The 24,698-nt window shown below is 40.3% G+C and overlaps 1 protein-coding gene across 1 annotated transcript in view; it reads right to left on the bottom strand.

Moving 5' to 3' along the window:
• Positions 1–15,326, bottom strand: part of RAP1B (RAP1B, member of RAS oncogene family) — a 30,021-nt gene extending 14,695 nt beyond the window's left edge. The window contains exon 1 of the mRNA XM_021544280.3: positions 15,215–15,326. The gene's annotated coding sequence lies outside the window, so the exon portion shown is untranslated. The remainder of the gene's footprint in view (positions 1–15,214) is intronic.
• Positions 15,327–24,698: the final 9,372 nt, after the last annotated feature.

The raw sequence follows: 24,698 nt of genomic DNA, 5'->3' as shown, positions 1-24,698 counted from the left end.
AGCAGGTACTACCTTCTAACAGCTGAGTTGAGTATTTATATGCAGAGATCTATCTGACATAACTGAACTGTTGAGATGCCTAATGTAAGATCTAGCTAGAAAAAATAGATAGAAGCTACTCTTTAAAAAACAGCACTATCTCAAACTTGATTTTAATGCTGTCTTAAGTATACAATCTCTCAAACATACAGAGCTCAATTCTAGACTGCCTCCATGCAGTTGCCAGTGACACCCCAAGAACTGCCTTCCATAATTCCCGAGATGCAGCTGTCCATAAAATCACTGTATCTGTGCCTCTCTCACTAGTCTGTTCATATTACCTTTTGTACTTAGTGCATTAGTGCATTGTATTAAGCTAACTGCTTAATTCTACTTCTTCATGATATAATTAAAATTGAAGTACTTGATAAACTAGAAGAGCACATGCACACAGACACTTTTCCCAACAAAGATTCTCTGAAGGATGAGCAGCACATCTTTGAATAAGCCTATCAGAACAGAAGAAAGGTTAACCAGGACAAGTCACTGAAAATGCAGCATTTCAAAAGTTTCACATCTGACAAGGACTGTGAACATGGAATTTGCTTTCTGCTCTGTCCTTCTCAGATAAACCAGAAAAAAGTACCTCCTGGACATTTCCTTCAATAGTTTCTTGAAGCATGTCTCCATGCAAACCAAAATGCAAGCCAAAGATGATGCTAAGGAAGTTGAGGAATAAATAACCTTACTATAGATGTGAATGGAAAAAAACCTTGTAAGGCTTTACTAAAAAGCAAACATGCAATGAAGAATTCAAGGAAATTCATATACCATTAGTAATTGGGCTTGATGTGATAATTGTCAAAGTGGGGTGTTTTTTTTTATTTAGTTTTCCTTAAATTCTTCAGTTTAATTCTTCAGTTCTTTAAATCCTTCTGATTGAACTTTGTTATTGAAGGGATGGGAAAGGTAATAATCCTATTCTTTCAAGTGATATTAAGCCATATGAAACTGTAAGTGGAGCTCAGCCCCAGGCCGAAGACATGAACTAAGTACAGTCACTTACCTGAAGATAGCCCCAAGACTTACTTATATTAACTAGTTGTTCAGGTGTGGAATTAAATAAACTGGCCCTCCCAGAATCCTTATCATTTTCAGAAGGAATCATGATTATTTAGCACTTCATAGACACCACGATTCTTGTTCAGACCCTGACATTTTGGTTGCACTGTATTAATTAAATTTTTCCTAATACCTTTTCCTCAGAGCATTTAGCTCTGTGGAAAAAAGACTTTGTTAGAACCACCTTGAGAACAGCACTCCTAAATCAATCACAAATATTTGCAAGAGAAAAAAAAGAGTCAAACACTAGATTGACAGAGGAAACAAATTAACTGACAGGTTTACCTGCTTATAATTAGAAGTGGTGGGGGAAAAAGCCAAGGGAAAAAAAATCCAATCTTTTTCTCAGAAAGGGGATACTATCCTTGTGACCAAACAAAATAACAATGGTCAGACATTTGGAAAAATAGCACTAGTTCAGTCACGGGAGTAGCCAAGCTCAGAGGATTACGTTTTTTTCAGAGATGTTTCCCATTTCTGCTGCTGGAGTAGTCTCAGATGGCCAAACTATCCCAGATTCCACTATGTTTTTAATCTCCTGGTTTAGAATCTTCTCTTCAGGTAAGCAACTAATTAAGAGATGATGTGCGCTGTTCTTAGTATTCCCCAAACACTGACATGTGAGATGTCCTAATTCTTATCTCTCAACTCTGAGGAGGGCTTCCCCCCTCTGGAATAATTTCAGTGCATAAACAGAACTTTGACAACATAGCCCAAAGTGGAAGCCTGTTCATTTTCACCAACTTTTAGAGGCTTTAGAAATTCAAGCAGTTCAGATAACCCTTACTCATTGGTAAGTATATAACTTATAAAAGAGAAATTAAAATATTCCATAGCTGACTTTGACACCTACATAAAAATTCATAAACAACATTATTAATAAATCAATTCTGAAAAGCTGATCAGGGTCTAAAAAAGACTTTCATACTCAAGATTCCTGTAAGTACAGCTATCAACTGTTCAGTAAACAAAGCTAGAGGCAAGTTTTATTTCTAGTTTTTACCTGCTTTTGATAGTTTCTGGTCTTGACAATGTATTTCATCAGTTGAACAGCTAATTCTTCTGGGCACTAATACTGTAATTTTTCTTGGATAAAAATAGCTCTTCAATTATGTTCAAATATTTTAACTGATGTCATACAATCTTCAGAGGACTTTCAAAAACCTGTCTGGGTGGTTAAGCTTATTCAGTGATAGAAAATCATACTGACCACCTGAGGAACAGCTAGGGACCTGCAAACAAGCTACTGCAGCACAAACATGGCACCAAGGTTTAACCTGCTCCTTGAACAGCCCACAAGGACACTTACACAGAGAAAGCTTAAACTTGGTTAAGTTTAAACGTTAAAGGCTGTCTTCCTCCTTCCACTGAAGGGAGCTACCTTGATTAATACTGCACACAGGGACCATTTCTGCAAAAGCAGCTAACAGCATTTGACCTTGTGAGACTAGTTCCACTGTCTATAATTAGTATAGCTGAATAAAATCCAATTTTTTTTTTCTTAAGTCAAAGTTAACTCCCAGCTAGATCTTAAATCTGAACATAAATTTAATGGATGTTATAAGGGTAAAAACTGCCTGCTTAAAGTCACTGATATCTCAAGATGAAAGCTTCCTGATGTGAGAGACTAGCAATCATGTGCAACTTGCAGTAGATTCACACAAAATATAAAAAGCATTTTCAAAGCAAGTGATGTAATGAACATTCTTATGATACTAAGAATATGCTATGCTTCAACACTTACCGAGTTAAAGTTTTGACTTGGTGCAAAAATTCTAATGTGTCAATTCAAATGTGGAATACTTTATAAAGCCTATGCTATAAAATCTATTTAAGTTTCAAATGCAATTTGTAACATTTATCATTATTGTGGCTGTTTGCCACAATCTTGCATTTTCTCCCTTTTCCTGTCAGTCACCATCCTCCAGGAAAGCTGTTTCTGAATGTCCTACCAGCCAGACTTGTAGTTAAAATTATGACCTTGGAATTCCTGAACAAACTGAATTGCAAGTAATTTTTATGCTTGCAAAGAAAATCCAGGCAGGCAATAAACAGAAACAACACAGATTTAAGAAAATACTACAAGTGTACTAAATTCAGAGAATGCTAATTACTATGTTACAGTATCTTGCTATATATAAGCTAGGTATTCAGTCATAACTCAAGTTCTAAGAACTGAGCCAGCAATTTGAGGCTGTGAATTTGGCTCTACTGTCATTACAGAGAAAGATCAGTATTTAGCTCTACAATTTTTCCAAGTTAATGGATTGCCACATTACAATATATACACCATGCTTTACCTGATATGCCTGCTTCTGGTTAAAAGCAGATGTAACTGTTTGTCCCCATAATTGTTACACTAAATTTTACCTTTCAAGCTTCAAAGCAAGGTAAAACCCAGCAGGACTACAAGTAAGGCACTTTAGTTTTTCGAGTTATTTCTTTTGTAAGTGCAGTTTGAAAGTTACTTTAAGCTTGCTAGCTGGCTTAAGATACTCTTCTTTGGAAAAAGGCATCTTAATTTCTCTTTCAGAAGCAAGACCTAGTCTCAAATTCCATCTGGTATCTGCTTAATATCTGGCAATCCTAGCTCTACTTTGATTGTGACACTGGCTGCTGAACTAGTAAAGCCCAGTATCAGGTTTCCTTCTACAGATGTAAGCCAATGCTGGGTTTAACTGCAATTCCAGGATCACCTTTTGTCTCTCCTCTTTATTTTTCTCCATAACATACAATCATATACACCCCTGGCAACACCAGAGCTTGCATGCCAATGTATCATTACTTGCACTATCTTCACTGTAAGAAGTTCCAGTCTTATTCACGTTTGTTTAGATTACTAACACATAATCAAGGCACAGATATAAAGATTTCCTACACTGTATGATGTTTTGTTACTGGCCATTTAAATCCAGCTACTGTACAAAGTATCCTTCTGCAGTACAATTTACAGTATTTCTATTACTAATCAGATTGAGAGCCAGAGAGAAGTCTTACAAATTCCCACATGTAATTTTAATTAAGATTAGAAGTTTTATCTGTTGAAAAGACACAGATTCCATGCAAATTGAGACTACTCACTACTAGCATTCATTAACAGGGATAAAATTATCTCCTTCATGATAACTGAACCATACCAGCAAAGTCCCAAGTAATTCTAACTCATGTCTGTTTTGACTTTCAATACTTCCTAATACTTCCCTAATAGAAACATGGTATTTGGACATGAGCAAACCTCACTGAAAGTCACACAAATTACACCAACGGTTCTTTTGTTACCACTTCAGACATCTTCCCGAGGGTAACCTGAAAAAGGCATACACTGACATCCAGCAACAACCACTGTTTTCTGCCACATGGTTTTTCTACATGTGCAATGATAGAGGTGCAACCTTAACTGTTTCTTTTCACAATTAACTTCATTAGCTGAATCCACTGATGAACGCAAGTTTCTAAAAAGTCTGACATGCTTAACTGAGAAGGGTGAAACTTGGGCAAAAAAAATCCTGTTCTCTCTCTGGCAGCAAGGCAGTACCACTTTGAACCTAGCGATGGTTGCTCCGCAGACAACGTCCAACCTACAAGCAAACCTTAACTAGAAGACGACAACTGCAGACATTGACCTTCATACCTCTGCCCATACGGAGATGCACAGACAACTTGGATGTTTCTTAGGCAACTGTTAAGTTGCTACAAGCTTCAGAAGAGGGTATTTAAGAAAAACCCCAAACACAAAAAATGCTCAACTAATTAAAACTAAACCACAAAGAAAAAATCCCACCCACTAAAACAATTCCCCATCTCCATGTCCCCCCCCAAAAAAAACCCAACAAAACAAACTCAACACAAAAAACAAAAGTCCACATAAAAAGTTCTAGCTAGTATTTGCATGCAAAGCTGTGAACTGCCATAGCTCTACACCTGCTCTGTGAGCAGCTGATGCACCTTAGCCCCCCAGAACTCTCATTTAATGTGCCACAAATTTTCAAGAGGTGAAAGATCTGTGAGTTAGGAGCATAACCCCAAAGGCAAACAAATCACACTTGCAAGCCTGAGCTCATGTCCTGTCCCATGAGGACACCTACACAAAAAACTGAATAATTTTAACCAAATGAATTTGAATTGCACTCATCCCCACACCACTTTCAATTACATGGACTAGATCTTTAGTAGAGAGTTACCAAATTAATGAGGATTAACTTGTTTAATCAAGTCTCCACAAGATTCTATTTCAATCTTAAGATCACTAGTTCATGTTTAGGCCATAATTCTCTGAATCTTCAAATCTTGCCATTTTTTATAGAAACCTGTCATACCTCAAGACTCACTTTGCTAAAAGTCAAATTTTATTTGGTTTGCATGGCAATGTTTAGTTAGCTAGATGGCTTCTGTGAGAAGCTGCCAGAAGCTTCCCCCATGTCCAGGCCAGATGGGCTTCAGGACAGACCCATTGCAGGTCAAAGTTGAATCCACTAGCAACAGTAGCACCTCTGCAACAACATATTTAAGAACGGGGTTGGAGAGGTCAACTGCTGGGCGAAAAACAGCAGCAGAGAAAGGAGCGAGAATATGCAAGAGCAACAACTCTGCAGACACCGAAGTGAAGAAGGAGGGGAAGAAGATATTGCAGGTGCCTGTGCAGAGATTCCCCTGCAGACCATGGTGAGACAGGCTGTCCCATTGCAGCCCATGGAAGTGCACAGTGGAGCAGAGATCCACTGGCAGCCCATGGAGGACCCCAGGCCAGAGTAGATAAATGCCTGAATGAGATCGTAACACTGTGGGAATGACATGCTGGAGCAGTTTGTTCCTGAAGGACTGCATGCCCAGAAGGGACTTCCACTGGAGAAGTTTGTGAAGGACTATCTCCCATGGGAGAGACCCCACACTGGAGCAGGGGAAGCATGTGTGGAGTCCTGCTGAGGAAGGAGCAGCAGAGACAACATGGACATTCCCTACCCCTCTGTGCCTCTAAGGCAGAGGTAGTAGAAAATTTAGGAGCTAAGTTTAGCCTGGGAAGAAGGTGTTATTAAGACTTGGGTTCATTTCTCATTATCCTACTCTGATATGATTTGCAACAAATTAAACTGATTTCCCCAAGCTGAGTCTATTTTATCCCCATGACAACAACTGGCAAGAGGTCTTCCCTGTCCTTATCTTGCCCCACAAGCCTTGAGCTGTATTTTTTCTATCTGTAGTGACTTGGCCCTGGCTGGATGCCAGGCACCCACCAAAGACTCTTTATCACTAGCCTCTGCCCTGGACAAGGGAGAGAAAAGATAATGAAAGGTTCATGAGCTGAGGTAAGGACTAGAAGAGATCACTCACCAAATCAAATCAGAGGCAAAAAAAGCTGGAATTAAAGATATTAACTGAATTTATTACTAACAAAAATCAGAGCAGGAAAATAAGTAGTAAAGTAAGACCTTAAAACACCTTCCCCTCACCCCTCCCTGCTTCCTAACTTCTACCTCCTTCCCCAGCAGCACAGGGAGAAAGGAATGGGGGTTATGGTCAGTTCATCACAGGTTCTTTCTCCCTCTGCTCAGGGACAGAAGTCCTTCCCCAGCTCCAACGCGGGGTCCCTCCCACATGAGATAGTTTACCATGAATTTTTCCAATGTGAGTCCATCTCACGAACAACAGTTCTCCATGAATGGCTACAATGGGAGTCCATTCCATAGGCAACAGAACCCCTCAAACTGCTGCAGCATGAATCATTCTTCCATGGGGTGTAGTCCTTCAAGGACAGGCTGCTCCAGCACTGGTCCCCCACAGGATCACAAGTTCTACCAGGGCACTTCTCCAGTGTGGGGCTCTTCTCTCCATCAGTCTGCAAGTCCCTGCCAGAAGCCTGCTCCAGGCACAGGCCTCCCATGGGTTCAGTCTCCTCTCAGGAATCCACTTGCTCTGTGTGGGTGTCCTCCACAGGCTGGAGGTCCTCATCCTGCATTCTCATGATCTTTCATGGGCTGCAGGAGCACAGCTGCAACCCCATGGGCTGCACCAGAGGCTGGAGAGGAATCCCAACTTTGGTGCCTGGAGCACCTCCTGCCCTTCTCTCTCTACTGACCTTGATGTTTGCAGAGTTGTTCCTCTCGCATGTTCTCACTCTGCTCTTCTCTGGCTGCAATTACAAATGTGCAGTAACTTTTTTCTTTCTTCTTCCTAAATCTGTTATCACAGAGACATTACCACCATTTCTAATTCGTCAAGATTTGACTAGTGACACGTTCATCTTTGGAACTACCAGGGACTGGCTCTGCCAGACACAAAAGAAGCTTCTAGCAGCTTCTCACAGAAGATAAGGCCCTATAGCCTACATACTACCAAACCCTGGCCATGCAAACCCAATACACTACCCCATATAGTTGAGGAGGGGAGTGATAGAGCAGCTTTGGTGGGAACCTGATGTCCACCTAGGGTCAACCCACAACAAATCAAACACTTTGATAAGGTAACAGAAGATGTCCAAAGGTTACTGAAATGTAAAATTGACTCTAGGGTTTTAGATGAGTAGACCTTTCTAAACAAAATCTGCACGTCTGTCTTCTAAGAGCCATCTATTATTTATGCTACGACAATCACAATCACCACAGCACTTGAATGAGCATCACTGCTATATCCTTAATCTTTTACTGAGGAGTTTTACTTTTAGCAAAGTACAAGCTGAAAAACAGCATGTCAAAACAATCTGTATTTTGGGCAAAGCCTTTTCAGTCTGTCCTGACTGTCCCAGCAAAGCAAGTTTATTCTTCAGGAAACCAGTCTTTCATTCCCATGTTGCTTAAGGTGCCTGCAGTTTACCAAATGCTTACTCTGTTTAGGTTCATGTGATCGATGACTTCAACCTTCTGTACACAAGCTTGTGAATGTTTCCTTATTTTCACTTCCACCACAGCAGATTCAGCATTCAGCTCAGAAAAGAGGCTTCAGGTTTCTTCTGTGAAACTTAGAGCTTATTTAAAAAGTAGTCACACAATAAGATTAAGTAAAAAAGAACTGTATTACCTGTAAATACAAATATTTTCAAATTGACATATTTGTCTTTGATAAACATTTTTGCAAACTAGATCTTAAGATCTTGCCTCTGGCTAGAAGCAGAACTAGTTAGCAAGACTACACATTGTTCAAAATATTGGTTACTGCAGTTTAATTATGTTCAAACTAACGCACACTTAATGGTGCTTCTTCACCTGTTTCCTGGCTAACCAGGGCCCAGATTTCTAGCAGAAAAGGAGGGCTTCAAGATGTTTTTGTTCTTCAAGCATAAAAGTGGACAACCTACTAGTATCTTTCTGTTCCAGGCTCCACATGAAATATTCTTACTCTCTCACTCTAATTTGTACTTACATTGATATAGCACTCGTCTTCTGAGATTACTCTTAAGAGCTTGATGAAAAGCAACACACAGATCAAAAGGATGCCAAACACAAGCACACAGAGCAGCCTAAATTGTAAAACCCCATTTTCAACTCCTTGGTCTTCGTAGAATTTCAGCTACCACACTTAAGTTTTCTCTGCAAGATCTCTGGCTGAGCCTCAATTTAGCTTTGGGCAATTCTTGAAATAAAAGGTTTAGGGAGATCAGGACAAAAACCAGAGAATCATTAAAAATATAAGCAAATATAAAAATTTAAGCTCAAATATAAACAAAGGTGAAAAGGCAACAATAAAATAAGGGCATACAGTAAGTACAGGTATACATAGCTATAATTTAGAAATGTTTGCTTCCCTCTCTAGTATTCAGATTTAAAAGCAAGTAGAAAATTGTACACTAAAAGAAAGAACATTTGAAGACCAAGCATCCAGAAAAAAAAAAAACAACTAGTTAAAAGTGCTTGCTTATTATAGTATTACAGCTTCTCTCTATTCGTCTCCAAACCTACTCAAGACCCACAGAGAATAAATTCCAGGGTGTCTCTTTGTGAAATCCCATCTAATCTGCTACTAAGTCAAAAAAGATGTATCAGAAAAACAGAAGAGTGATATTCTCCAGCATGACAGTCAGCTATTCTTGCCTCTTCATCCTCCTCGATGCCACAGGACTACTACAGTCTCTTTGATTCCACCAAGTGACAATTTGATGACAATTTGGCATCAGTTCCTAGAAGCATGGCACATTCTTAAATAACTTATCTTGGTAGAGGGTTAGATTTTTGCACATAACAGTTCACAAAAAGCACAAGTCCAAGGCATCTCAAACTGTATACTTGTTGATATAAAACCACCTTGGAAATTCCTCTATGGATTGATATTATATTTGTAAGAATTCTGAAGGAGAGTTCACATTTGACACAAACTCATTTTTGACGCTCCTCATCACAAAACCCATGAAAACAACGTTGCATAGTCTGTATGCTTCTACCAATATAAACAACAGACAGTAAATAACAAAAGGACCATTCCCTGAATGGGGATAAAATCACCAGACTCACAGAATGTCTACTGCCCATCAAATCTCCATTTTAAGCAAGTCAGAAGAGTCACAAAAAGACAGTATGATATAGCCTTAGTCATACTAACTATATAAATATAACTCCAGAAGTGCAAGAGTCAAGATTTTGCAAGCTGTATTAACTTATATACTCCCCCAACCAAAAGAAAATCCTTCAGCAATATTTTATGCAAAATGCAACCAAATAAAGCCAAGTAGGCTGTTATGGATGGTCAACTTGTACATCAAGCTTTCAGAATGTTACCTTGTAGGTAACTTCACACTGAAAGATCACAGGAGGGTGACTTCCCGCATCTTACAAACTCTAACAATCCCCCATAACTGCTTCATATGTACAAGATTAATAAAAGAGGTTCCTGTATGTTGTTGGGTTGCCCACACACACACCTGGACACAGCCACGCATACAGAATGGCTTGAGTAGAAAGGGATCTAAAAGAAGATGTAGTTCTGCCAGACACAGACAGGGATACAGCCCCCTAGATAAGGTAGCTCAGGGCCCCATCCAGCCTGGCTTTGAACACTTCCATTACTCAGTATCAACAGTAAATGTCACCTGATAAAGAAATCAATCTAGTCCTAAACACTGCAGAGAGTAAGATTTTTAGGTAATTTCCACTTCAATTAAGATTAATTCCACTCCATGTTCCAGTTTACCCTTTGGAAACAGTTTGCAACTTTCAACTCTTCTAACAAACTACTTCTAGGGGAGGTATTGCACCAGATGTTATAGAAATTTGATTAACTGCAAACAAGGATGGTACAGTTTCACAACTCAACTATCACTGTAATCTGGATTCTGATTCAGTTTAACTACTGTTCAGCACACTACCTTCATCTAAAATAAAAAATACTAGACCATACATGAACCCTCAAAAAAAAAAAAAAATTCAAAGTAACTGGTCTGACTCTGCAATTACCAAAAACACTTTCACTTCTGTAGTGTTGAAGTGCCACTCCTAGTAACAGGTTCTCCTTCTATCTCCTGTACCTCCCCTCTGGAACTCCACATAGATAACTCACAAGTGTCTGCAGCTCATCCTTGACAGAGATGTGGTGGGACTGATTTTTTTGCTTCCTCCTGATAGACGAAGCATGCTTTTAAGAAACTTTTCTTCACTGCAGACATAAAAAAAAGTGAAGGCACAATTGGTTAGCTTTCAGAAACAGAGACTGTGAGTGGGAAAAATAGGACAAGACTTCAAAAGCTAAGACAACTAAAGCAGAAAAACAAAAAGTTGCAAAGACTGTGTTGACAAATTATTTCAGACTACCTGAAGAAATGTCACAAAGTTATAGAGTAAGCCATACTAATAGAAATGCTAAAGTACATATTTTCTTTTAATCCAGATTACCTACTGAAATTAGGTAATAATGTTATCATTAAAGCTAGTAAGAGTCACTTCAATGTTAACAAATCTTGATGCAAAGAACACATTCCCCTGAGTTTTTATGAAAAAAAAATTTAATGACATAGCCTTGCTTTGTCTTCAGTTATGAAAATAAACTGTTCTCCTGTTCCAGGTTTTCAATACTGCCCAAAAATTTAATGATGTAAGGTTTCTCACAGCTCTACAATTAGGGAATTGGAAATTATTTCATGAATGAGTAACAGTGGCACACAATATCCTTTTTGCAAAGACCTGGTCAAGTAATTCATATTTAGGCCAGCTTCCTGTGTTGCAACAGCTGCAGGAATGATACCAAGTGATCTAAGAAAGTACAGATTTCCTGAAGAGAATTTCAAGCTGGGGAGAAACATGAGATATTGCTTGTCTGCCACAGGATGCAAACACCAATCCACTAGAAGGGCTAGGCTGTCCTACTCCTGCATTGCAGTCTAGCCTTCCTCTCTTGGTCAGGAATGAACTAACCATGTGGACTTACTTGGCTGTCTCTTTTAGTAGTTGCATAGCCAGGATTTACATCAAGTCCTCAGATTAATAACTATAGAGTGCTGACTGGGACAGTGTACAAGGTACTGTCAAATGCTTCCTCTTCTTCCTGGTTCACCTCTAAAAAGACTCTAATTCTGTAACACATATTTCTCTAGTGTCTTATAGTGACTTCCACTCTACTACTTCAGTAGTAAAAATCACTATTAAAACACTGTTCTTGAAAAAGAAGCATCCTGAATAGCTAGAGGGCCCCCAAATAATAAATTTTATATTTCAAAAATTGCCTAATAGGCAGATTTCCAACCTAGTGTTTACAGCCTTCCTCCCTTTCCTTGCTGCTAGAAGAGAAACATGCAGTATGTCAGGAGCTCACAACAGCATGCATGAGCAGGCACACATAAAAAGAAAAAATTTCCACTTTTAGTTGTCCAGTGTTTCTTTATACATTCTAAAGCTTAAGAAATGAGTTTCCAGTAGCCATAACCAACTACTGCTTTTGAAGGTAGCCTCATTCAACAGCTTCATGAAGAAAGTCTGTACCAGCAAACAAGGTCTTTGACTCTTTTGAAATAGCATTTGTCTACTACAAGCAAACTGCCATAACTTCATTAAAATATTACTTCTACTATGCCTGTCCACCCAGTTGCCTCATGGATGACAGGCCTTAAGGAAAAAGGCATGCATTAGATGCTCTAAGGTACTAAAGATCTACTACATGCAAATGTTAAACAACTACAAAAACTCAGCTTGAAAATAGGTCTATTAATTGCATTCAAGTACAAAAGCACTTCTTTTTTCCGCCTGCTTTATGCAAGAAAAATAGAAACAGACCATCTTAACCACATCTGAGCAGGAAAACAAAGTTTGTCTTGAAATAAGAAGGTGTAGTTACTGTAGATACTCCTTTCATCTCTCTGAACAAGGAGGCTGTCTAAAATATCCCTCTACCTGACCTAGATGCAACAGAACACAGCAGAAGCCTGCCCCAACTCAGCAGGGATTCGGCACACTGACACCACACAGTGCACTTCGGTCTGCTTTTGGATTAGTTCTGAGGTAAAGGAGTGGCAGCATTCACAACCACAAGCTAAACACAGACTTGTGTCATACAGCTTGTGCTGAGTGATCTGTTTTACTAAGGGAGCAAATTTGATTAAAACTCCCAACTGGAGCCTAACCTGACGAACACTCTCAAATGTCAGCTAGGTATCTGAAAGTCATCTAAGCATTACTTAGGCCAATTCACAAAGGATCCGCCTACCCTCTCAGCATACATCCAAGGACAAGAGTGCCTGTTTTTATCGGTAAGATATTCTTATCCTTAAGAGCACCTCTCTGTACCTAACCCTGAGCAGCCAGCAGAGCTCTGTGGATGACAGGATTGGCACAGTAGCAGTAAGCGTCAAGTACTCAAGTACTTCTGTGACTCTTGCACTTCCCACATCCCAGATGATAGGTGGACAACTGTTTATTTTAGTTCCTTGTCACATTTACTAACTGCGAGATCACAAGCTACAGTGTAGCCTTCAGCACACTTCCTTCCTCAGCCATAGAAGCAATTTCTTTCTCCTTTTGTAGGACCTCACCTAGATTCCCATCTGTTTGCCTCTGCTCCAGAAAGGCTCTCAATTAAAAAGACAGTCAGTTTTACTCTGCAAAAACTGGCACAGCACAAAAAGAACTGTCATGGCTCATTTCAGATTTATTTTTGATGAACTGTCCTACAGGAGAGCTTTGGAACAAAATAGCACAATTTTAATTCCACTCAGAAAACTTATCTGGTGCACATATATTGTAATAGAAGCACAGGTACAGACAGTAAAAAGTCTATTGCCCACCCCCACCCCCCCATTTAAAAGTTCTGGTTTTACTTTTTTTTTGGTCTTTCAACTCTGTTTAACAGATTATTTCACTCCTAGGCAGAGAGGTGCTCCAAGTATGATCATCCTTGCTGCAAAAAAGATACATGGCATGGCACTTATATTGCACAGTGTAATTCCAAACTCAGTTACTTGGGTACAGATAGCAATATGGTTTTACACTACAGCTCTAAGTTAAACCTGAAGTAGCTCATAACGCTACAAGAAACAGAGGTACCAAAGGAATAAAACATCACATCTAATTAGTTAATTTTTGCAAAGCTTTTAATGTGAATAGTATAAATATCCCTCACTATTCACAAAGTCTACAGGATAGATTTTGAGCAAAAGTAAAAAAAGATGCAATGAATAATAGAAATGAAAATATTAAACTCTACCAAGTCTCGTTTGGTTTCTTCCCCTCCCAAAAGCTTGTGATTTTAATATAGAGGCAAATCATCCAAAAAGTAGTAAGTTAAAGTTTCAAGTTTTTCACAGAGATAAGAGACTCTTTCCAAAGCGAAATACACTTGTTTTTGAATGGTTATTCTTAAAGGCAATGTGATTGCTTCACTGCCTTTTAATTATAATTCATGGAAAGGAAGAGTGTTTCTTGTCTCCCTTTCTTATAAGAGTAATTTCAACATATACTTCATTGTGAAAAAGTACTGAAAAGTCTTTGTCATACACTGTCTACACATCTCATCCTGGGGTAAGATGTAGCTGTTATGTGCGGAAAATTACAATTACACTAATCAAAACGTCTAAATGCAAGAACACGTATGAAACCTGTATGATTTTCAACCTGGGCATACCTGACATACCCTCTCTTTGAAGTGTACTTCCTTACTATCATATCCCAAAGCAGTACAGAGAAAGACCTTCCTTTTTTTGTGTCGTTTACCCTGAGCAGCATAATCCATGCCTTCAAGATGGAAACAGGAGTAAAAGCGTGGTATTCTTTTCTGCAAAAACCTTGGTTTCTCATGCTCTTTTGTAATCTAGGGCCAATGCGAGAACATTCAGATTTGGTTTTATTCTCTCCTCTGCAAACTTTGTTTTCCTTCCACCACCTCTTCACCAACGCACACAGAAGGGTACGACGACCTCAGGCTCATTAGACGGGTTTGGCGCAGGAAGTGTCAGTCAAATTCTTCCATTTGCTTTGACACGGGTGATGGTGGGGTGTTTAGACGAGGCGAACATCCCTGTCATTTCCTTTTCATTTTGTGATAAGCAGGAAGGGAACTTGCAGGCCCCCGCGCTGTTTGCTTGTCCCACTCCGTGGCCCCCCCAGGCACAAGCCGCGCCCGGCCTGCCCCCCCGCCTCGCCCCCACACACCGGCCGGAAAGAGCGAGCGGCTTCTCTCCCGCGGCCGGACTAGGTGGGGCTCGCCTCGGACTTCCCGCTGACAACGCCGGCGGCCGCCGGGCTCCGTCCCCTTCCCCGCCCGCGGCGGGGCCGAGCCGGGCGTCACCCGCCCCTCCCCGCGGCCGTCCGGGCCCCACGTCGCGGCCCCGACCCGCGGGGTTACAACTTTCCGCTTCCGCTCCAACTTCTGCTCCGGGGACCGGCGGGCGGGGGGGATGCGGCGGACGGCAGGGCCGGGCCCTGGGCCCGGCCGCGACGGCTGCCCCTCAGCGCCCCGCTCCCCCCACCCCCTCGGGGTCCCACCACGCCTGAGGCCGGACGAGGCGGCGGCTCCCGGTTCCACTTCCGCCACGTTCCGGGCTGCTGCCCCTTCCCTCAGAGCGCGCCGCTCCCCGCCGTCGCCGCCGCCACCCCCCTCTCGCCGCCGCCGCCCCCACCCCACCCCGCCCCGCCACCTGTACCAGAGACGCCGCGCCGCTCCCCGCCACAGCGGCGCGGCCCGGCCCGCGCTGCCCGCCGCAACCCACCGGACAGCGCCTCCGCTCCCCGCCGGCCGATCCCGCTGCGCTGCGCCCGCCGCGCTCCGCTCGGCTCCGCTCGGCTCCGCTCCGCTCGCCGCCTGTGCCGGGGCGCGGCTCGGGGCCGTCGCCGTGACGCCGCACGCCCAGCCTCGCTCTGGCGCGGCGGGGGCGGAGGGAGGGGCGGGCGGGGGGAGGGCTGACCCGCGCGCCGCCCCCTGCGCACGCGCGCGGCCGCCCCGCCCCACCCCGGGGCCGGGGTCCGCCGAGGGGAGCGGCGGCCCGGGGCCGGCTGCCCGTGCGCGCCGGGCGGGAGAGCGTGCGCCGAAAGCGCTTCGTGGTTGCGTAAAGTTAATTAAGAACGTAAAGAGCTGGAAAAGTAAATGCCACTGCACTATTGCCTGCATTTCTAAAGAGGTGTTGAGACCCGCTGGTGAAGGGCTTTTCAGAGATGCCGCATACTGCTGGTTTGATGTGGACCAGTATGCCTCTGGATATGAACAGCCTTTCATTAGTCTTGCCTATACAAAGCAGGATTCCCAGTGCCTGCAAATAATCAGGGTATTAGCTTTTCTGTTATTTTAGTCCTAAATACATAAATCACGTTTCCCGCCCCCCCCCCGCCCCCCCCGCCGTCACCCATATTTTCCAGTTACAAAATATTTAGCTGATAAAGATTTAAAAAAATAAATGAGCGTTTATGTTTCTAGGAAACACTTAGTAAGCAAAGAGTTAACGTGGTGCTTTCAGACAAAACTTGTGCTCTGAGGAAGTCCACGTTACTTCCACACTTGCACAAGAGTGCATAAAACTGACAGGAAGTTGCAGTGAGGCTTCTGGCAAGGAGAGTGGGTGTGGAGGAAGCAGTGGCTTTCTGTCTATAGGACAGAGATAGAAAATGAGACCGTATGAGTTCAAGAGAATCTGTGGGAGATGCTAAAGCTCAGAGCAGGGTCAAAGGATGACCAGGGAAATGAACTGCCCTTGGTAGGGAAGACTTCATCAAGATACAGGGCATCCAGAAAGCAATGCACTTTAAAAAATATTTTTTCTTTTACGGTGTTGCTCCCAAATCCTGAATGTCATAAAATCTCTTCCAAAGTCCAGACAAATCTCTTGGTGTTTTACAGCTTAAACCCGTGTGCAGTCCTTTGATAATGAATCCCCGTAAATGAGGATAATGCAAGGCAGCTCTGCTTGTGAGAAGTCCATAGAAACCAGTCCTTTCTTGGCAAGGCATCCTGTGCAGGACAAAAATCATTAATGAGATGAATAGGTGAAATACAGCCTTTCAAATGAAAATCAGAAGAGCATTTCATGCAATTATTAGCTGTGTAGCATATTAGCTCACCAGACAGAAAAATACTTGTATTCTTACTTTGTCCTGTCACTAGATAACTGTTATCAGCACCCAGAAATATTTAGAGGAAAAGAATAAAATAAATATCCTCAACCCTCAGAACTTTCTTCAGTGAACTAGGTTAATCACAAATAACTTGCAGTGTTCCAGGAACAGATACATGTCATTAATGTGATAGAATTTTACAGTGTGCCTTTAATTGTTCTGTGTTTTATAGGCTCTGGGGCAAAAACTCCTCTTTGCTATACAATAAGAAAAGAGGAAGGTGGCCTTTTGGAGTCTTGACTAAATCTCTGTGAGCAGATCGTGGTGTTCTGAGTTTCATATAGGAGTATCTGAAACCTAGTATTTTACAAGAAGTGTATATATACATATATAAATATATGGTTTGCTTAATTTAGACATGTTTGGAAATCGATCTCTGTAACCAGAAAAAATAGTCAATTAGGATTCATTCTAAGCAAGAGACCAAGTGTTCCCTCTCCCCAACTCTCTCCGCCACATAGTTTTAATATAAATTGGGCCTTTAATTTTGGATTTTCCTATGAATCATCTAGCTAATCCTCAGCTCAATTCTTAAACCGGCTTTACTGATATCAGTGTGACTGGCAAAGAGCAATTGGTGTGCTAACAAGGCATACTCACCCAGTACTTCACAGGGGCTTGTTCTGCTCAGCTTGCTCAGAGTTTCTACCTGCCTGATCGCTGACGGTCACTCAGGCTGCTAACAAGTGCTGAGGTTTCCCTATGACAGAGCAACACCCCAGAGAGCTAGGAGTATGGGAGAAATGAGGCGGATACGGCTGCAGCACTGTTGTGTTGAATAGGAACAACACAGATACATCAGCTTGCTTTAGTGGGGCTGCCCATGCCCAGCATTGATCTGGAATTTTTAAAAGAAGAAGGTCAAATACTCAATTGCCTGTTTACTGAGACCTGCTTATGCACATGAATCTTAATATCAAATAGACCTTCCTAAAGCACTGTAACACTTGTCCTTTGTGCTGTAACCTCTGTCTCCCAATTTACCAGTTGCCTGCATGTACTTCAAAACCCTTTTATTTCAATGACCAGTGCTTAGCTGTAGGTATTTCAGTCTGCTCATTACTAACACAATGAGCTACCTGATAATGTCATGGCTCTTGTGACCCCCTCATGAAGAAGATCTTCCTCATGGAAAATGAGGAGGAAAATACTGACTAATCTTGTTAAAAAGTTCAGTGGAATTAGTGGGGGAATAAGGTGGGGGTTGACAGATTATTTGCAGAAAACAAAGTAATAGTTTTTAAATTATTCTTTAATAAAAGCTTGTCAGGGTAGCCTTTGGTCACCTCTGTGTAATTTTCCTGACTTTACCTGCTTTGTTTTCATTGGGATTGCATGGGTGTTGGAGTGAAGAATGTAGCAGTATGTGTATTGCAGTTTCATTACTGCTGAAACACAGCCATCTCTGGGACAGAATGCAGAGCTGGCTTCTGCCAGCAAACTAAAGTTAAAAGGGTATGTAGTGCCAGGGAATACAGTGCTGGCTGCATGCCAACTATCTGTGAGCTTTTCTAGAAATTTGCCACGATGGAAAAAGAAACGCTGTTTGGCAAATCCTAATAGGATGCTTTACTTTCAGAGGGGAAGCAAATTCCTCATCTTTTAAGGGGAATGGACTGAAGGGGATCAATTCTTAGCTTTACAACTCGGCTGTTCCAGCAAAGAATGGTTACTAGATTAGAATGTGTTTTGGATCATGAGAGCAATAAAGAGAAAACTTCTTTAACACTAAAGAAAAATAACGTATTCTTGTGACATAGATATGTGAAATGTTTTTTCATTCTGTATCCTTCAAAATTAATTTTATTTGTTATTTCTCCATACTCAGAAGATTTAGTCACACAGAGTGGGAATACCTGTCTGTCTGGATAGAACCTTGAGATGTTTCAGGGATGTGTCTTCCCCTCCAGACTCTTTCACCTGATAATTATTAGTTCTACTTGTTCATCATCTTCCCTTCAGACATAGCATCCATTATGCAGTTCTGCTTCTTAATGTCTCTTCATTGCATCTTCTTGATATATTGCTGTTTGTTAATCAAAGGTGTTTAAATATTGGTTTAATCACAAGCTTGACTGAAACTTAATATGAAGACTTTTTTCTCAATTTTTTTTTCACTTTCCATGCATTTACCTCATTGTTGAGGAAAATTCTGTCACTTCGCTCCTCTTTCTCCTTCAAACCATCTTGAGTTAATGCTTTTTCTTATCTCTGAGTGATGCTCCATGACTCTTCAATTTAACTGCCAAAATCTCTTACTGAACTAGCCCTTTTCCTTATCCTTGGCCAAAATCCTATTATTTGTTCACACAATATTGTCCTCCCTTTATCTTGTGATTTGTCTCCTTCCGTACCCTCAAAGTGATAACTGCTTTGAGATGCAAAATTTGCTATTGTTTTATTAAGCTGGTGTAGAACAGGCAATGGACACTACTGCAATTTAAACTGTAAATGTCAGCATTTATTTACAGGTATCTAATTTTTTAATCTATTTTCTTCTGTCTTTGGGAGACTGCTTTTATATCACTGCAGTTACTCCAGATAAAGCAAGGAATAGCTGTTTCACAACATAGGTGCTGTGAAAGCAAAGTACTCTGAATTGCAGAAGAATTCAAGAAAATGTCCCAAGCTTTGGACTTTAAACTCTTAAAAATTAGGATTCGTTTAGTAAAAGGAAAAGCCTACTTTATTTTATCCTCTGTGGAAAATCCTTTTTCAAATTGCTTTGGACAACTAGCTCATCAGATAAGGAACAAGATTGTCACAGCAACATAAGTGCTTTAAAAGTTTAAATTAAGAATAATGTATCTACTTGAAAATAGAGAATGAATATAATTACCTGGAGGAAAATCTGTCTAGGATATGGGTGATTATTTCTCTCAAAAAAAAAGCTGAAAGTCACACACAAATTTTCACAGTTTCAAAGCTTCAGAAGTTTCACTTCCCTGCTTTTCCAAGAGAACATTTCTAGCAGTGCATGATGCAGAAAGGTGGTTACTACTTTCTGAATCACCAGCTGCTGTGATACCTGGATAGTTCTTCAAAGTCTTCCATAAAAGGGCTGGATGCAATGGCATTGTGATGACTGATCACAATGTGTCAGTATAAAGCTGTAAACCAACAGTTTCCTCATTTATAATTCCGCACTATTCCCAAGAATGTCCTTCTCCACCCCATTACATGATATTTCAGAATAATGTATGGAGCAAAGTAGAACAGCCTGATTAAAGATAGCACTGAGTCCATAGTGGTACTGCTATCAAGTACAGGGAAAGTGGGTACTTTTCATTCTGCTTTATGAGAACATGAAAGTACAGGATTTTTACTTGTTAAAAATGTGTTTATAATTATAAGTGAATGTTAGTAATAATATTTTAACAATTGTACCCTTCTTTTGTTGTTTGATTTTTTTCCCTTTTTCATTGCTACTTGTTTATAGCATACTCATTTGTATCCAGATTCTGAAGAAAGGTTCCTTTGATTTTAATAAGCTTTATACCAGGACCTAAATTTATCCCTTGAGCGATGTGCAATATTTAGTAATACTTGCATTTAAAATATATATTCACTTCTCGTTCATGTCAATATTAAGGCAGGAACAAATACATTTAACAATGACAGGCCTAAAAATACTCAATGTTTTTGTCCTGCTTTCCCTAGCAGCCGAATTATGTACCAATTAATACAGCAATTTACACTGACATAAATGTGTAAGTGACTTTTCATTGCTTCCTTTTTTGTCTCTATCTGCTTCAGAATCAAGCCTTAATTAACACAATGGGCCAAAAGCATTCATGGGAAAATAATTATTTACATTAGTAGTTCATTAGTTTTGGTAACTCAGTGTTTGGTTAGAAAAACAAAATATACAGTACAGAAAGGAGAATTTATTTCATAACTTTGCTAGATCATTATCTTCTTAGCTTTCTCTGTACATGTGGCCTTGTTCTTCTATATATTTTCTCTGGCCATGGAAACTGTTACTGAAACTACAATCATGAGAGATGTCTTAATAAGTACAGTTAAAGTCTACATCAAGGAATAAACATATTCCTTGCCTTTTAAAGCTAGCCAAAAAGCAGGTTAATTTTTCCTGTTATTATTTTTTGTTTTTTTCCAAAATGAATGCATCACAAGTTTTTTAGAGGATAAAAATTTCTGGTTTGCTTCTTTCTTAAAAAGTCCATAAATTGCAAACCCCTGAAATAGTAATTTCATTAAAGTGTTTGCCAGAGTGTTTATCCAATGGTATATGTTATAGTTAGAAGAAAATATTTTAGTGAAATTTTGTATAAAATAACCAGTGTAAAACCAGGAAAATGTTGATTTTGAATCAATGCATATATTCAGACCATCTCCAGATAAGATGTTACATGTGGCACAGGCTGTTATATCTGTTCACAGTTTGATCTGGAAAAGTTCAGATGTTTTTTCAGTCATATGAGTGCAGTGATAATCAATGGCATCAGACCTGTGCAGGGACGTGGTGATGCCCCACTCTGCCTCCTCTCGCTCACTCTGTCTCGTCACACTCTTCAGCTTGTTTTCTTCACTTTAGCCTGACTTTCAGGGTGGTTTATCAGCTAGTAGGTCTTTAACCCATTTGCCTCTTTCTGCTGTCACATTTAGAAGGACTCAGGGGTCAAATCCCTTCTTGTTCCTTAAGAGTCCTGAAAGTCTGAATAGAAGATTTGTGCTATAGATTTATTTTATGAATGCTTTCATTTTACTTCTGCTGTACTATGCAGTTCTGTTGAACTTAAAATTGAAGATTTCATAATATCCTATTCACATGAGATATCTTTGTTGTAATATTCACTTTTTATCAATAAAAACATGCATTTGAAATTAAATTGCTGTCCTCTTCCTTTCTTAGAAATTCAGAAGTCCCCAGACTTTTAATTGCCTCTGCACTACACAAAATCTTCTGTTTCAACCTCAAGCAGCATAAAATTTGAACTCCAGACAGGATTTTAACATTCAGAGAAGGTTGGTGAAGAGGAGGCCTGTGAATCACTACAAAAAGATAGGGACAGAATGGAAGCTGTTGCCCTGGTGTTGCATTTCTTCCCGTGAAAATGATACTCCTGTTGCCCTGGTGCTGTGTTTCACATGCTAAGGTGATACTCCACCGGCTATGCTAGTTGTGCAGCCTGTTTGTGTGCCCTGTGTGGCATTTCCAAATTCAATTCAAATTAAAGAAGACACAGGGGCATGATTTTAATGATGTGACATAAAATAAAAATTCTAATTTGTTTTAACGGTGTTAACACTTGAATTGTTAGTTTTCCTCCCTGCTTTTTCTAATTTTTGTTGTTTTCTACATTTTTCCTTTTCCATTCTTCCTTAAAAAATCATCAAATTATATGAGTTTCAGACCCCATTGAGGCCATAATGAATTCAAGTAATGGGTTTCATGATGTCTTTCTCTAATTCCTATAATTGTGTCTATCCTTTATTCTACATAATCTCATTATTTTATAAAATAGCAAGTTTCCTTTCCCACTTCTTCTCTTTATCTTTTATCTTGACTCCCTTTTTGCTTCAAGATGGTATTTTAAAGACTTCAAGTTAGTTCTAGGGTGGAGTTGTGTGATATAATCAACTTCAAAATGTTATTTAAATTTCCTCTCATCCACTACAATACAGAAATTTATGCTCAGAGATCAGCATTTACTCTTACTGTATTTTTTAATGCTTCTTCAGTGTTATAAAGAGATGACTGTAGCTTTTTTTGCCTGAAATTACTCTTAGATTAGTACCTTGTTATTTAACAATTTTGGTACATAACAGTAGATTCAGAGAAAGAGCAGTGCCTTGTAGATAACCAGTTCTTGCAAATAGCTTTTTATCAATTAAGTGGGTTTTTTTTCTGTCTCTGGCAGTTCAGTAATGGAGGAAAAGTCCTCAGGGGGTAGTCCTTCCTTTTAAAGAAGAAATTCTGAGGTGCTTCAGGATTTCCCAAGTTAGCCCATTTCTTATTCTCCCTGTATCTGCCCTGTTCTAGGCATAACATTGTATTTTAGTTCCCAGGAACATGCTGTGCATGGCTTAGGCTGTTTATGAAGGTGCACGGACCCCAGAAAGTGAACACAACTGCCCACAGTATTTAATGTACAGAGAACACAGTGTCAACAACTCACAGGACCAGTAATTCTCAGAATTTTGCATACACGGGATTTTTGCTCATCTAGGCCAAGTGTGATTAGTTGGCTTTCTCAGATGGCAATGTAGGGAGGGCAGTCAGTCATGATTCCTTGCCACATACGTGATACCCGTGATGAAAAACTGAGCATGTCCAAGTTATGTTCTGGAGATACATTTTTTAATGCTCTATAATAAGCTACCTGTGCACAACAGAGTCATGAACCATTCTGTCATATAGACTCCTGTCAGCTTGTTACAGCTTGTTCCAGATTTGCTAGTATATGTCCAAGGCAGCTTGGTCCATAATTAGGAATCCTAAATACACCTAATATACCTCGGCCCCATTTTCTTTCAGAATGTATCAGTGGCAAAAAGCTTGCCAGCTGAACATATATATAAACTACAATTTCCCTAAAAGATAATTCAAAGCATATTATATACTCGCTGTCCTGTGGTTTGGTACCAGTATCACATAAAACAAGTTCCATATAGTTACATGGAATTTGTAAGATGGACAGATGAACCTTAATTCTGCCCTCCCATATAAGCAATAGCATAATATGTAAGCGAATTACAAAATTAGTGAAAGAATATTTTTAAATGCATCTCCAAAGTAAAATTGATTTTGTTACTTGCTTACCCACACACTTCATAAACACATACATGCAGGCAAAAAAACAAATGCACAATTTTGATACATCAGTTTCCTAATGATTTGTCTGTGGTCTAATGGGTTTTCAGTGACAACATAATAATATTTGGGATAATGCACTGTACCTATATACATGTAAACATTTAGTTAGAATTGCTTTGGGAATATTATTTTTGAATTTCCACCCTTCTTTGCAAAGCAATGTTTGACCTTCATGATGTATTAACATGGAGGGTTTTTTTTAAATTTAATATACCGATGAAATTGGGGCAGAGAACACAGATGACTGCCTCTGAGCCCTCAGGCTCCTGATTATCTCAGGATAGCTGTGCCTTCCTGGAGTTGCTCAACTGCTGCATTAACAGTCTTTACTGTGAAGAAAGCAATGTTAGATAAACATCATTCACAAGGGTATCTCTAATTGTTTGAGCCTATGGAAAGAGTATGCCCCAAGCATCAGCCGTAGATAGGTGTGGTTTTCAGATCATCAAGAAATGTTTTTGGCTAGTATCAGCTCAGTGCTGTGTCATCCTCTTGTTTTAATTGACAGTGAGTGTATCACTTGCTCATTCTAATGTATTTACAAATCTTGATTAAGTCACAATAGTTAAATGTCAATATATTCACAACAGTTTTATAGGCTAGGGAGTTACCTGCCCTTTTTTGTGTTTGAATACCTCATGCAGAGACAGCAAAAGACGTTTGTTTATGCCCGAGTATTGGCCAGTGCCAGCAACAGCTGTCAGCAGCTGAGAGTGGCGCTAGGAAGTTGCAACACTCAGATCCAGGTGAGCAGCTTTTCGAAGCCCTGTGCTTGCAGTCATTACAGAGAACAAATCCAGGGAGTGGGGAACTTCTAAGCCATTCAGAGTCACCACACGGTTTCAAAACTGGTCGATAACTCTACTGGAGCTGAGGACCTTGTGGTTGCCCTCTCTGTGTGTTGTTGACAAAGGAGTGTTTGGAAGATGACCTTCTTTGCCTCTCGTATCTTCAGTGTGTTTGCTCCTTTTTACACATCCACCATCTTGTCCTCCTGCATATATCATGCCAATCTTCTCATAAATGTCCTGCAATTCTCCTTGCTCAGCCGCAGAGGCTGTGCATGCTGTGTCACTGCACCTGCAGCTCACAGCTAATGTAACTCCTGCACAGAAAATAGATATATATACGCTATAGGAAGCTTGGTGAAATGAAAGTATTGGGGTGTGTGGAAACTCCAACTGGAACGTCTATCCCACATAAATGAGGGCACTATTCCAGTAAATTGCATCTATTTCAGCTGTGTA

This window comes from Lonchura striata, chromosome 5 (genome assembly GCF_046129695.1).
Source record: "Lonchura striata isolate bLonStr1 chromosome 5, bLonStr1.mat, whole genome shotgun sequence".
NCBI lineage: Eukaryota > Metazoa > Chordata > Aves > Passeriformes > Estrildidae > Lonchura > Lonchura striata.
Note: the sequence above shows the minus strand (reverse complement) of the source record. Positions and strands in the feature narration are given on the sequence as shown.